Here is a 12,022-nt window from a genome sequence, read left to right as displayed (position 1 = left end):
ACAAAGAAAGATGCATGCGTGTCCAAAGGCACATTGCATCGTAATACCAAATGACACAGAAACTGTAACATCGCACAATTCTTTAAAGGTTTTGGGGGTGGGGGTCACAGGTGCAGTACTACGAGTAATACGGTAGATCACTACGTCTTCAGTCCACGAGTGGCCTACCGGGACCGTCAAACCACCGTGTCATCCTCGGTGGAGGATGCGGATAGGAGGGGCGTGGGGTCAGCACACTGCTCTCCCGGTCGTAAGATGGTATTCTTGACCAAAGCCGCTACTATTCGGTCAAGTAGCTCCTCAATTGGTATCACGTGGCTGAGTGCACCCCGAAAAATGGCAACAGTGCATGGCGACCTGGATGGTCACCCATCCAAGTGCCGACCACGCCCGACAGCGCTTAACTTCGGTGATCTCCCGGGAACCGGTGTATCCACTGCGGCAAGGCCGTTGCCTAATACGGTAGATCACTGAATTAAATCAGTAGTTCGTTTCAGCTGTTAATCAGAAAAATTGTGTATATAAGCTCCACTTCGCATTGAGCATAATGGCAGTACCCTGCTTTATTCCACGCATTACGTGATTTAGAAGTTCGTTTCAAACTTAGATAAGGTCTAAGTTGACATTAAGAGGAATTTTTGATTTTGATTCCTAATAGCTGGTATCGGGGAATAAGGGTCAACCCCGTCAAGTGACCTAGTACTCTGCTCTAGCGGTGCCAGCAGCCGAGAGAACTCAGTGCTCTACATTACATGCTTGCGGTCGCTACATTTACCGACCTCCGCAACGACGATGACACTTTACTGGGGGGTATCTGTCCGTATCACTTTGTCAGAATCGTGCTACAGCGTTCGAAGAGTACGGTAATGATCTCATGTTCATGTCTGGCCACCAACTTCCCCTGTTGAGGAAGCGGGATGCAGATGCTCGCGCACAAACCACCGGCCCGTAATTAACGAGAACTGCGTTACATATGCGTAGACACATGTTTCCGGACACCTACCAAGAATCTGTCGAATCCATGTCACGCAGAATCGCTGCTATCTTGCGTTGCAAAGGTGGACCAACGCGTGAACAAGCAGGTTGGTAATGTTGGGCTCATCTGTGTGTATGACTTGAGTATTAAGCTTATAGATTCTATGTTATTGCAAAATAAACACATTACTGATACTTAGTTATACAGATTTTAGTAGTTATTACGGCCCAATACACTCGTACTTCCATGTTGTCCGTTCTATGAGGACACGAGAAGCTGGGGACAATACTGTGTGCTTTACAGATAAACAATGGACGTAGAAATGCCAGCAGCTACGTGTTCAGACAGTAACAGTCAGAAGAAGACCTCTGAGTGGAGACAGTGTAAAATGTCAGGCGATAAGGCAGACGCCTGCAGTGTCACCCGTCTTGGCTCACAACGGCACACGCAACAGTTGTTCCGGACCTCACTTATAATAGACGACTCTCACTTCGATCGGGCCGTTAAAACCGGCCGCATACAAAATTACCTACCGAAGCGAAATAAATCATCGATTCACAAGTATAAAAGCACTAGAGGGTGAGAAGATACACAACGACTGTTTAACAGTGCAGCTATCCACTAATTAAAATAGAAACTGGTACATGGAAATTCAGCTAAATGAAATTTATGGAACACAATTTATATGTCTGCCGGATCAAAGGGAATGTGGTATTGTGAACCGTTTCACAGTGCCTCGATATCAGCTAGCAGATCACGAACTAATCTTCAATACTGGGAAGACACCAAAGTCACATGACGTGTGAAAACAAATCACCTTACGGAATACAAGAGGTTATTTTAATGTGTAGTAATTGAGAAATGGATGGCAAATTCTGTGTAGGGGAGGAAAGAAAATCTAGGGGTTTTGATGTAACTTAAGTCAAGCATTCTCACTTCCACGCCTACTTACACAAAACATAAGCTAAACTACGTCTAAAATTGGTAGAGTGTTTTCAGTTACATAATGTAAAAGATAAAGCTACCTCGAAGGGTGGTTTCAAGAGCTCAGTGCCTTACTAGAGATGTTTCTGTTGCAGATTATACGGCGTTGGCTTCATCAGACTTCTGAAATGAATTACCCAGCCAGTTACAGGGGGGATTTACACTTTAACGTGGATTCGGAACAATGGCACTATCGAGCTACAGAATATACAAAACAGTAATATCTTCATGTAAGAGTTCACAGCCTAGTATATCAGGGACGTTCGATAAGCAATGCAACAGACTTTTTTCCTCGGGCAGTTTCCATTTAAAAAATGCGGAATTTACTGTCAGACATCATGATAAATTCCCGCTTCAGGCCATGTAGTTTAATGAAGCTGCGGTAGATGGCGGCGCTGTACGTAGCCTTCAAAATGGCGTCCCTAATGGAAGTTCGTTACAAGCAGAGAGCTGTCACTGAGATTCTTTTGGCTCAAAACCAGAGCACCACAGATATTCATAGGCTCTTGCGGAATGTCTACGGTGACCTGGCTCTGCATAAAAGCACGGTAAGTATTTGGGCAAGACGTCTGTCTTCAAGGCCGCGAAAACCTGTCCGATCGCCCGCTTGCAGCCCCCCGCACAGAGCTCTGAATCATGCAATAGTGGAACGTGTAGACAGTCTCACTGGAGGTGATCGACGGCTCATAACCAAATACCTCGCTGCTCAACTGGACGTCTCCGTTGATAGTGCAGACACACTCGTCCATAAGTTGGGGTACTCAACGGTGTGTGCCTGCCGGCTTCCTTTCCGCGTAACACAAGATCATAAAGAGTAACGAAGCACCGTCTGTGCGGGCTTGCGCGTTGCGAGACTGATGGTTACAATTTTTTGTTTAACATCTCACAGGCGATGAAACGTGGACTCATCACTTCGAATTGGAAACAAAACGGCGATCAATGGAGTGGCCCCACGCCACAAAACCTCCAGATAAGAAGTTCAAAGCCACACTTTCAGTCGGTAAAGTCATGACGACGGTCTTCTGGGACAGAGAAGGAGTTACTCTGTTGTCTTCCCTCATGGTGTAACGATCAACACTGAAGTGTATTGTGCTATCGTCAGGAAATCGAAAAAAAATCACCGTGTTCGTCGCCCCAAAAATGCAAACGAACGTCTCCTTCTCTATGACAACGCAAGGCCTCATTCAACTCTGCGCACCTAAGAAGAGCTCACAAAACTTCGTTGAACGGTTTTTCCTCATGCACCCTACAGTCCGGATCTCGTACCTTCTGGTTTCCATCTGTTTTGCACAAAGAAGGAAGCATTCCGCGGGAAGCAGTATGTGGATGAAGGGGAGGTTACTGATGAAGCAAGAGGTTGGCTTCGACATCGACCAGTACAGTGATGCCTTGCAGGCATACAAGCCTTCCCAGTAAGGTGGGGTAAGGCTGTCGCATTGAACAGAGATTATGTTGAAAAACAGGGTTCCTTAGCGAAAAACAGTCTGGAGCTACGCGACCGCTACAGTCGCAGGTTCGAATCCTGCCTCGGGCATGGATGTGTGTGATGTCCTTAGGTTAGTTAGGTTTAAGTAGTTCTAAGTTTAGGGGACTGATGACCTCAGAAGCTAAGTCCCATAGTGCTCAGAGCCATTTGAACCATTTTGAGGGAAAAAAGTGGTATGTAATATGGTGTCTTGAAGTTCTGAATAAAATCAACCTGCTTTCAGAAAAAAATGTGTTGCATTACTTGTTGAACACCCCTCATAACTTACGAAATATAATACGAGGGTGTGCTGAAAAGTAATGCCTCCGAATTTTTTAATGCGAGAACTCTTAAAGCTTTTTAAATAGAACAAAAGTTATTAATATTCTAGATATTTACTCTTCATATCGACATACTTATTTCTAATATTGTCAGCTTGGCGATGAACTTATTTCTCCCAGCGAGAGGCCAGTTTGTTGAGACCACCACTGTAGAAAGTTTAATTTCGTTGACGGAGCCACAACCTCACCTATGCATGCACTGCTTCGTCACTATCAAAGTGAAGTTCTCGAAGATGTTCTTTAAGTTTTGGAAGAAGGTGAAAATCGGCAGTGAACCTGATTGGTGGGATTGTTGCAGATGTCACAGCGCACGTGTGTGGTATGGCATTGTTATGCTGAAGAAGGGGGTGCTTCATGTGTGGACTAACTCTTACAATTCGATACTCCATTACAGCTCGCTGTTTCTCACGCACCGGCATAGTGTAAGTAGCTTGTTTGTATGTTGGCAGCGCTATAGACTATATTAGTATCGCTGACAGCGGTCTGCGTCCTCGGCAAAAGATTCTGTGGGTGGACGGACTAGCAGTTTGCGAGGGGACAGAGAAGAGTTTGGACATGACTCAGTGTTGGTAGGACATGCATTGTAAAATGAGGATGGATGTAGTTGGTAATGTTTCGGTTACTGACAACTATATAATTTTTGGAACTGGATGTCATATAAATAAGGTACAAATCTTCTAAATACATTGTTTGCTCTTCAAAAAAAATCTTTCTTTTGATAAACATATGCCTCCTAGTAGTAAGAGCATATAGTAGTTAGAATCTTTTTATTTAGCTGGCTGTAGTAGCTGCTTGTTGTAATTGCTGTAGTTCGTGCTATGAAAATTTTCTGTGAAGTAAATAACTTATGAAAAAGTATGGGTTATCGTTAGGACTTCTTGCAATTCAGGGCCATTCTTTTGTGTTAATTTTTGGAAAACATGTTGTCATTGTATAGCAGTCAGGTTGCTTTGGGCTTGTATATTGTGGGTAATAAATGAATAGGTTAAGTCTTTGTCTTTGTCAGGGAAACTTCTGTAGGTCAGTGTTTTAAATGGTAAAAAGAAGTAAAAAGACTGACCTAGTTTCAATATTTACGTTAAACACTGCCATGTTACACGCAACAATTCGGAAACCTCTTGCAGCGCGGGGCTGCAAATACGTACGCATGAAAAATAAAGATGTGGGGTGTGAATAAAGTTCGTTTCGTTTACAAAGCTTTAAGAGTTTTCACATAAAGAATTTGGAGGCATTAATTTTCAGGATGCCCAGATATTTAGAGTGTCCACTATTTCCCTACACCGTAGATGCAAGGGAATGTATTGTGTTTTATACGTCACCACATTTTTGTCCACTCCTGTACAACATTTCAGTGTTTGATATTCAGAGAATGTACACAAAATCATACACAGAGTTTGAAATATTTCTATGCAGACACTTAGTTTCGGAAACAGAAAAAATATATTTACTGATGTTCCGTTTTATCTTCACAAATGGCACGACAAGAAGTGAAATAGTGTCTATGTACAGGATGGTGCAAATAAAAGTGGTCCGGAGAACATATTTCGCCGGCCGGTGTGGCCGAGCGGTTCTAGGCCCTACAGTCTGGAACCGCGCGACCGCTACGGTCGCAGGTTCGAATCCTGCCTCGGACATGGATGTGTGTGATGGCCTTAGGTTAGTTAGGTTTAAGTAGTTCTACGTTCTAGGGGACTGATGACCTCAGAACTTAAGTCCCATAGTGCTCAGAGCCATTTTGAACAGATTTCCAGGGTACAATGAAATACGGGAAAGGTAAAGAAATACAGTACTGACCTGACTGTGGAAGATGATGAAAATGGCCACCATTCATTTTGGCATTTTTGGACCCTGGCCACCAAGTTGTTGAAGACAGATCGAAGTTGGCATGCTGGAATTGCTACAGTCTCGTGGGAAACGTTCTGCTGCAGTTCTTGAAGACTATGAGGGTTGTTGCGGTACACCTTAGACTTGACTGCTGCCCACACAAAGCAATAGCGCACTATGACAGGTCAAGTGACCTGGGTGACAAGCTAGGGCTGCGACCAGACTGACCTTTGCTAACAACTTTGTGAGACTTGAAGATTGTGCACATGTGCTCCAAAGTTCTTCCGGCTTTAAGGGCAGTTGCTCTATCCTGCTGGAAGTAACTGTAGGCTTTTCCTCCTCCGTTCATACTGCTACAACATCACGTCCAATCGTAACCACTCGTCCGCGTTACTTTTATTACCCCCACGCTGTGTAAAAGGCAGTGTCCCGATTGACCAGCTGACTCTCTGACTCATCATCGCCCAGCCAAAATCGCAACGGATAGGAACTTTAAATTTGCTGAGAGTGTTGATCTTGTGCTGTAGGTGTCGTTTAAGAAGGGATTATTCGAAATTTCACTCCTAAGGATGTGAAATAGGGGATGAAAAGTTTTTCGAAAATATGTGGCTATTAAGGCAATTTTGAAGCCAGATCTATGAAAATTGGTATTTGGTTTCTCAATCAGAAATACAGAAATACATGTTTCAGCATTTTTGGAAATTTAACACGTCTGGGGGTGAAACACGGGTGAAAGATTTTTGAAAATAAATCATTATTAAAGAACTATTAAAGTATTTTCAAAGGTGCACATAAAAAAATTAATGTTTGAGTACTTGGTTAGCAGCAAAAAAATACGTGTTTCAGTGGTCTTGGAAATTCAGCCCCTAATTGGTGAAATAGGGGATAAAATGTTTTATGAAAATATTTCATCATGAAATCATTTTAAAGCTAAATCTATTAAAAAAAATAATTGAATTTGGCTTGTCTGTTGGAAAGAAAAAAGTACTACTTTCACTGTTTTTGGAAACTGAACCGCCGGCCGAAGTGGCCGTGCGGTTAAAGGCGCTGCAGTCTGGAACCGCAAGAAAGCTACGGTCGCAGGTTCGAATCCTGCCTCGGGCATGGATGTTTGTGATGTCCTTAGGTTAGTTAGGTTTAACTAGTTCTAAGTTCTAGGGGACTAATGACCTCAGCAGTTGAGTCCCATAGTGCTCAGAGCCATTTGAGCCATTTGAAACTGAACCGCTATGGGGGTGAAAAAGGGAATGGAAGTTTGTATGGAAACAATACATAATACAAACATAATAGAAGTTAAGTCTGTCAAAATTGGTACTTGGCCTCTCTGTTAGAAATAAAAAGAATAAATATTTCACTATTTTTGGAAAATCAACTCCTAAGTGGGTGATATTGGGGGGCCAATGTTTTACGAAAATATTTCATTGTGAAATAAATAAGAATATAATAATAAATAAGAATATAATAAAGAAGTAATAAACTAAAGCGCGGTACATGATGCCACAGTTTCTCACTCATCTCAATATTTGACGTCATATGTCCTGAACTAAGTGTCGTACTATGATATAATTTTGAAGGTATTTTTAGCGTCATACACGGATATTGTCTGCGAAAAATGTTGCGAATAGAGTTAGCAGCAATGAAATAATAAATTTAAACATCTTGCATGACACAGTAGCTTTTCACACATCTTAGTGTCTATGATGTCGTATGTCTTGAAGGAAGTGTGGACGAAGACGTAATTTTTCAGGGACATTCAGTTGTATATGTGAATACTGCCTGCAGAATGTGCCACTAATACAGTTATTAGTAAAAATCAAACAAATATTAACGTCATGGTTTGCACTGCAGTTCTACTGTATGAACAGTGAAAATGTAGTAAGGGATAATTTTTTTTCTTTCAGTATAATGTGTGGGGCGCCAGTGAGAAAAAGGTTTGAAATTACCTGTAAAGTTTGTTGCAAGTCGCTAAGTGCTGCCATTCTCAAATACTGTATGACTAAAGTATGCGTTTCTACACGTCGTGGGATACACTAAATCTGTCAAAATTGGTTTTTCAGACAGAAATGAAAAAATACATGTTTCACTGTTCTTGGAAATTCAACCCCGACGTGGGTGAAATAGGTGACGAACATTTTTTTTAAAAATATTTAGATATAATAAGAGAATTTTGAAGCTAAATCTATGAAAATTGGTATTTCACGTCTCGGTTGGACATAAAAAAAAAAGTTAGAGGATGCAAGTTTTTATCAAAAATGACACCAAGAACGGAAGAAGCATGAATAACAAAATCTTTGAACTCGAGCTACCACAACCCTTTTTTGTCTGGAATACATTTGGAAAAAAGCATGCTTCTAAAATCTTAATTAGCGTGAAAAGTTTACATCGTGTCGCAATTTGTGAGCGACATAAAAATTTGATGAAAGAAAAACAACGAACAAATTGTGCAGCCTTAGTCTTCGCGAACGAAATAGCGGTGGCAAAGCTAGTTACGAGTGTCTTTATCTGATCAAACTAGTTACAGCAGTCGTATGAGTTTACATGCTAATGTATGATTAGAGGCAGGGAAATAAAAACGGAAGGGCAGAAGACTCCAGATGAGTACCCCACATCATTGGCTGCGCGACTTGGAAGACAGCCAGCCAGCCACTGAACATTTGGACGCGTCGCCACTCGGCCACGTAGCACAGAGCCGGCGGGAAACAACACGACCACCGCGGCGGCCAGCAGCGCCCCCGCCCCCGCCCCCGCCCCCACCTCCGCCCCCAACCGCCTCCCCGCGGCGGCCCCATCAGACCGCCGGCGGCATACTGATGATGCGGCTCGCTCGATACGCCCCCAGGTGGCCCCTGCGCTAACCCCGCGGGCCTTCAGCGCCGGCCACCGCCGTAATGAGTCCCCAGACCACGCAAGTCGCTGAAAGCCGGCTGCAGGCGCATTCACTGGCTGTCGTCTAACCGCAGTCGTTGACTATTCCCTGAAGTATCATCGCCTGACCAGCAGGTATTAACACACTCTTAGTGGAGTCTTGAGGTACGTTGGAAACAATGTTGAGATTAAACTAGTGATAAAGAGTATCCTTAAATGTACAATTAACATTAATCACTTTAACAGCTTTCTGATGCTCAAAATAAACGATGGATCCACATGATGCGAATCAGGCAGTGCCGAAAATTACACTTAAATTAACCGCAGTGTGACTAACAGAGAAGTTTCACCAACTTGACCTCAGGTTTTAAGGAGAAAAAAGCAAAGCCGTAAGATATCAGCGTTAGCAATCAATCCCGCGAGAAAACTTGGACCCTATATCCTTATATCTGACAGCACGAGGTTAGGGCCTTCTGAAAGTAAAGTTTTTAACTTTCGGGTTTCTTGTCACTCTCGTTAACACCCCCCTCCCCCCGTACTCACTGCTACCGCCTGGTGCCCCACCGCCAAGAGCAAGAACTACGCAGTACAGTGAGTACGAGATATGCAAATACGGCTTTGGTGTAGATAAAGAGTGCTCCGTTCAATGTAACAAAGTGCTTGGTTTCTAACCTACAGCTGGCGCCAGATTTCTCTTTGTTATGAAGCTACAATTTACAAATAAACTGTAAATGAATTAAATGAATGAATGGCTCACTAAATAAGTATTGTAGCGCAATTTAGTTATTAATATCGCTGTTGTGCGTTTCTTTTCTTTGGATTTTAAAGGCGGTACTGGTAAAGTGAAATACATTTGCAGGAGATGCTCTATGCTTTAGCGATTGGTATGATTGAACTGTAAAATTAAAATAATTACCTTCGTTTCATAAAACTCTTCACTTGTTTAGATTTATTTATTTTGATTTTGAGGTGTATATAGCTATAGAACATCAATATAACAATATTGTTAAAATAAAACTGAAGATATAAATGTGAGAGGTAGCCATAATACTTGTTCTTTTTCGCGTAGATAACTTTTCCTCGAACAAGACTCCTCCCCTTCCCTCACCTTGACATCGCGAAATAAAGAAAACCCTGGATGTCACTCCCCTGTACCATGCTTCGCTCTCATCCATCAGCCGTCTGCAGTGCGCTGTACAGTATTTAGTGCTCATCTATTAGGTGGCTGCAGTGTCCTGTACAGTACTTCGTGCGCATGCATTAGGCCACTCCTGTGCACTGTACACTACTTCATGCTCAAGCATTAGGCAGCTTCAGTGTGCTCTCCAGTACTTTGTCTTCATTATAAGGCAGCTGCAGTGTGCTGTACCCAGTACTTCGTGCTCATGCATTAGGCCACTGCTGTGCACTGTACACTACTTCATGCTCAAGAATTAGGCAGCTTCAGTGTGCCCTACAGTACTTTGTCTTCATTATGAGGCAGCTGCAGTGTGCTGTACCCAGTACTTCGTGCTCATGCATTAGGCCACTGCTGTGCACTGTACACTACTTCATGCTCAAGCATTAGGCAGCTTTAGTGTTCTCTCCAGTGCTTTGTCTTCATTATGAGGCAGCTGCAGTGTGCTGTACCCAGTACTTCGTGCTCGTGCATTAGGCCACTGCTGTGCACTGTACACTACTTCATGCTCAAGCATTAGGCAGCTTCAGTGTGCTCTCCAGTACTTTGTCTTCATTATGAGGTAGCTGCAGTGTGCTGTACCCAGTACTTCGTGCTCATGCATTAGGCCACTGCTGTGCACTGTACACTACTTCATGCTCAAGCATTAGGCAGCTTCAGTGTGCTCTCCAGTACTTTGTCTACATTATGAGGCAGCTGCAGTGTGCTGTACACAGTACTTTGTGCTCATGCATTAGGCCACTGCTGTGGACTGTACACTACTTCATGCTCAATCATTAGGCAGCTTCAGTGTGCTCTCCAGTACTTTGTCTTCATTATGAGGCAGCTGCAGTGTGCTGTACCCAGTACTTCGTGCCCATGCATTACGCCACTGCTGTGCACTGTACACTACTTCATGCTCAAGCATCAGGCTGCTGCAGTGCGCTGTACAGTACTTCGTGCTCATGTATTAGGTGGCTGCAGTGTTCTGTGCAGTCCTTCGTTTGCATGTATTAGGCCACTGCTGTGCACTGTACACTACTTCATGCTCAAGCATTAGGCAGCTTCAGTGTGCTCTCCAGTACTTTGTCTTCATTATAAGGCAGCTGCAGTGTGCTGTACCCAGTACTTCGTGCTCATGCATTAGGCCACTGCTGTGCACTGTACACTACTTCATGCTCAAGAATTAGGCAGCTTCAGTGTGCCCTACAGTACTTTGTCTTCATTATGAGGCAGCTGCAGTGTGCTGTACCCAGTACTTCGTGCTCATGCATTAGGCCACTGCTGTGCACTGTACACTACTTCATGCTCAAGCATTAGGCAGCTTTAGTGTTCTCTCCAGTGCTTTGTCTTCATTATGAGGCGGCTGCAGTGTGCTGTACCCAGTACTTCGTGCTCATGCATTAGGCCACTGCTGTGCACTGTACACTACTTCATGCTCAAGCATTAGGCAGCTTCAGTGTGCTCTCCAGTACTTTGATTTCATTATGAGGCCAGTGCAGCGTGCGTACCCAGTACTTCGTGCTCATGCATTAGGCCACTGCTGTGCACTGTACACTACTTCATGCACAAGCATTAGGCAGCTTCAGTGTGCTCTCCAGTACTTTGTCTTCATTATGAGGCAGCTGCAATGTGCTCTACCCAGTACTTCATGCTCATGCATTAGGCCACTGCTGTGCACTGTACACTACTTCATGCACAAGCACTAGGCATCTTCAGTGTGCTCTCCAGTACTTTGTCTTTATTATAAGGCAGATGCAGTGTTGTACACAGTACTTTGTGCTCATGTGTTCGTCCACTGCTGTGCACTGTACACTACTGCATGCTCAAGCATTAGGCAGCTTAAGTGTGCTCTCCAGTACTTTGGCTTCATTATGAGGCAGCTGCAGTGTGCTCTACCCAGTACTTCGTGCTCACGCATTAGGCCACTGCTGTGCACTGTACACTACTTCATGCTATGCATTAGGCAGCCTCAGTGTGCTCTCCAGTACTTTGTCTTCATTATGAGGCAGCTGCAGTGTGCAGTACCCAGTACTTCATGCTAATGCAATAGGCCACTGCTGTGCACTGTACACTACTTCATGCTCAAGCATCAGGTAGCTGCAGTGCGCTGTACATTACTTCGTGGTCATGTATTAGGTGGCTGCAGTGTTCTGTACAGTAATTCGTGCGCATGCATTAGGCCACTGCTGTGCACTGTACACTACTTCATGCTCAAGCATCAGGCAGCTGCAGTGCGCTGTACAGTACTTGGTGGTCATGTATTAGGTGGCTGCAGTGTTCTGTACAGAACTTCGTTCGCGTGCATTAGGCCACTGCTGTGCACTGTACACTACTTCATGCTCAAACACTGGGCAGCCTCAGTGTGCTCTCCAGTACTTTGTCTTCATTATGAGGCAGCTGCTGTGTGC

At 43.9% G+C, this 12,022-nt stretch overlaps 1 pseudogene; it reads right to left on the bottom strand.

Moving 5' to 3' along the window:
• Positions 1 to 337: 337 nt before the first annotated feature.
• On the bottom strand, positions 338 to 455 carry LOC126413653 (5S ribosomal RNA; annotated as a pseudogene).
• Positions 456 to 12,022: the final 11,567 nt, after the last annotated feature.

Source organism: Schistocerca serialis, chromosome 7 (assembly GCF_023864345.2).
Source record: "Schistocerca serialis cubense isolate TAMUIC-IGC-003099 chromosome 7, iqSchSeri2.2, whole genome shotgun sequence".
NCBI classification, from domain to species: domain Eukaryota; kingdom Metazoa; phylum Arthropoda; class Insecta; order Orthoptera; family Acrididae; genus Schistocerca; species Schistocerca serialis.
Note: the sequence above shows the minus strand (reverse complement) of the source record. Positions and strands in the feature narration are given on the sequence as shown.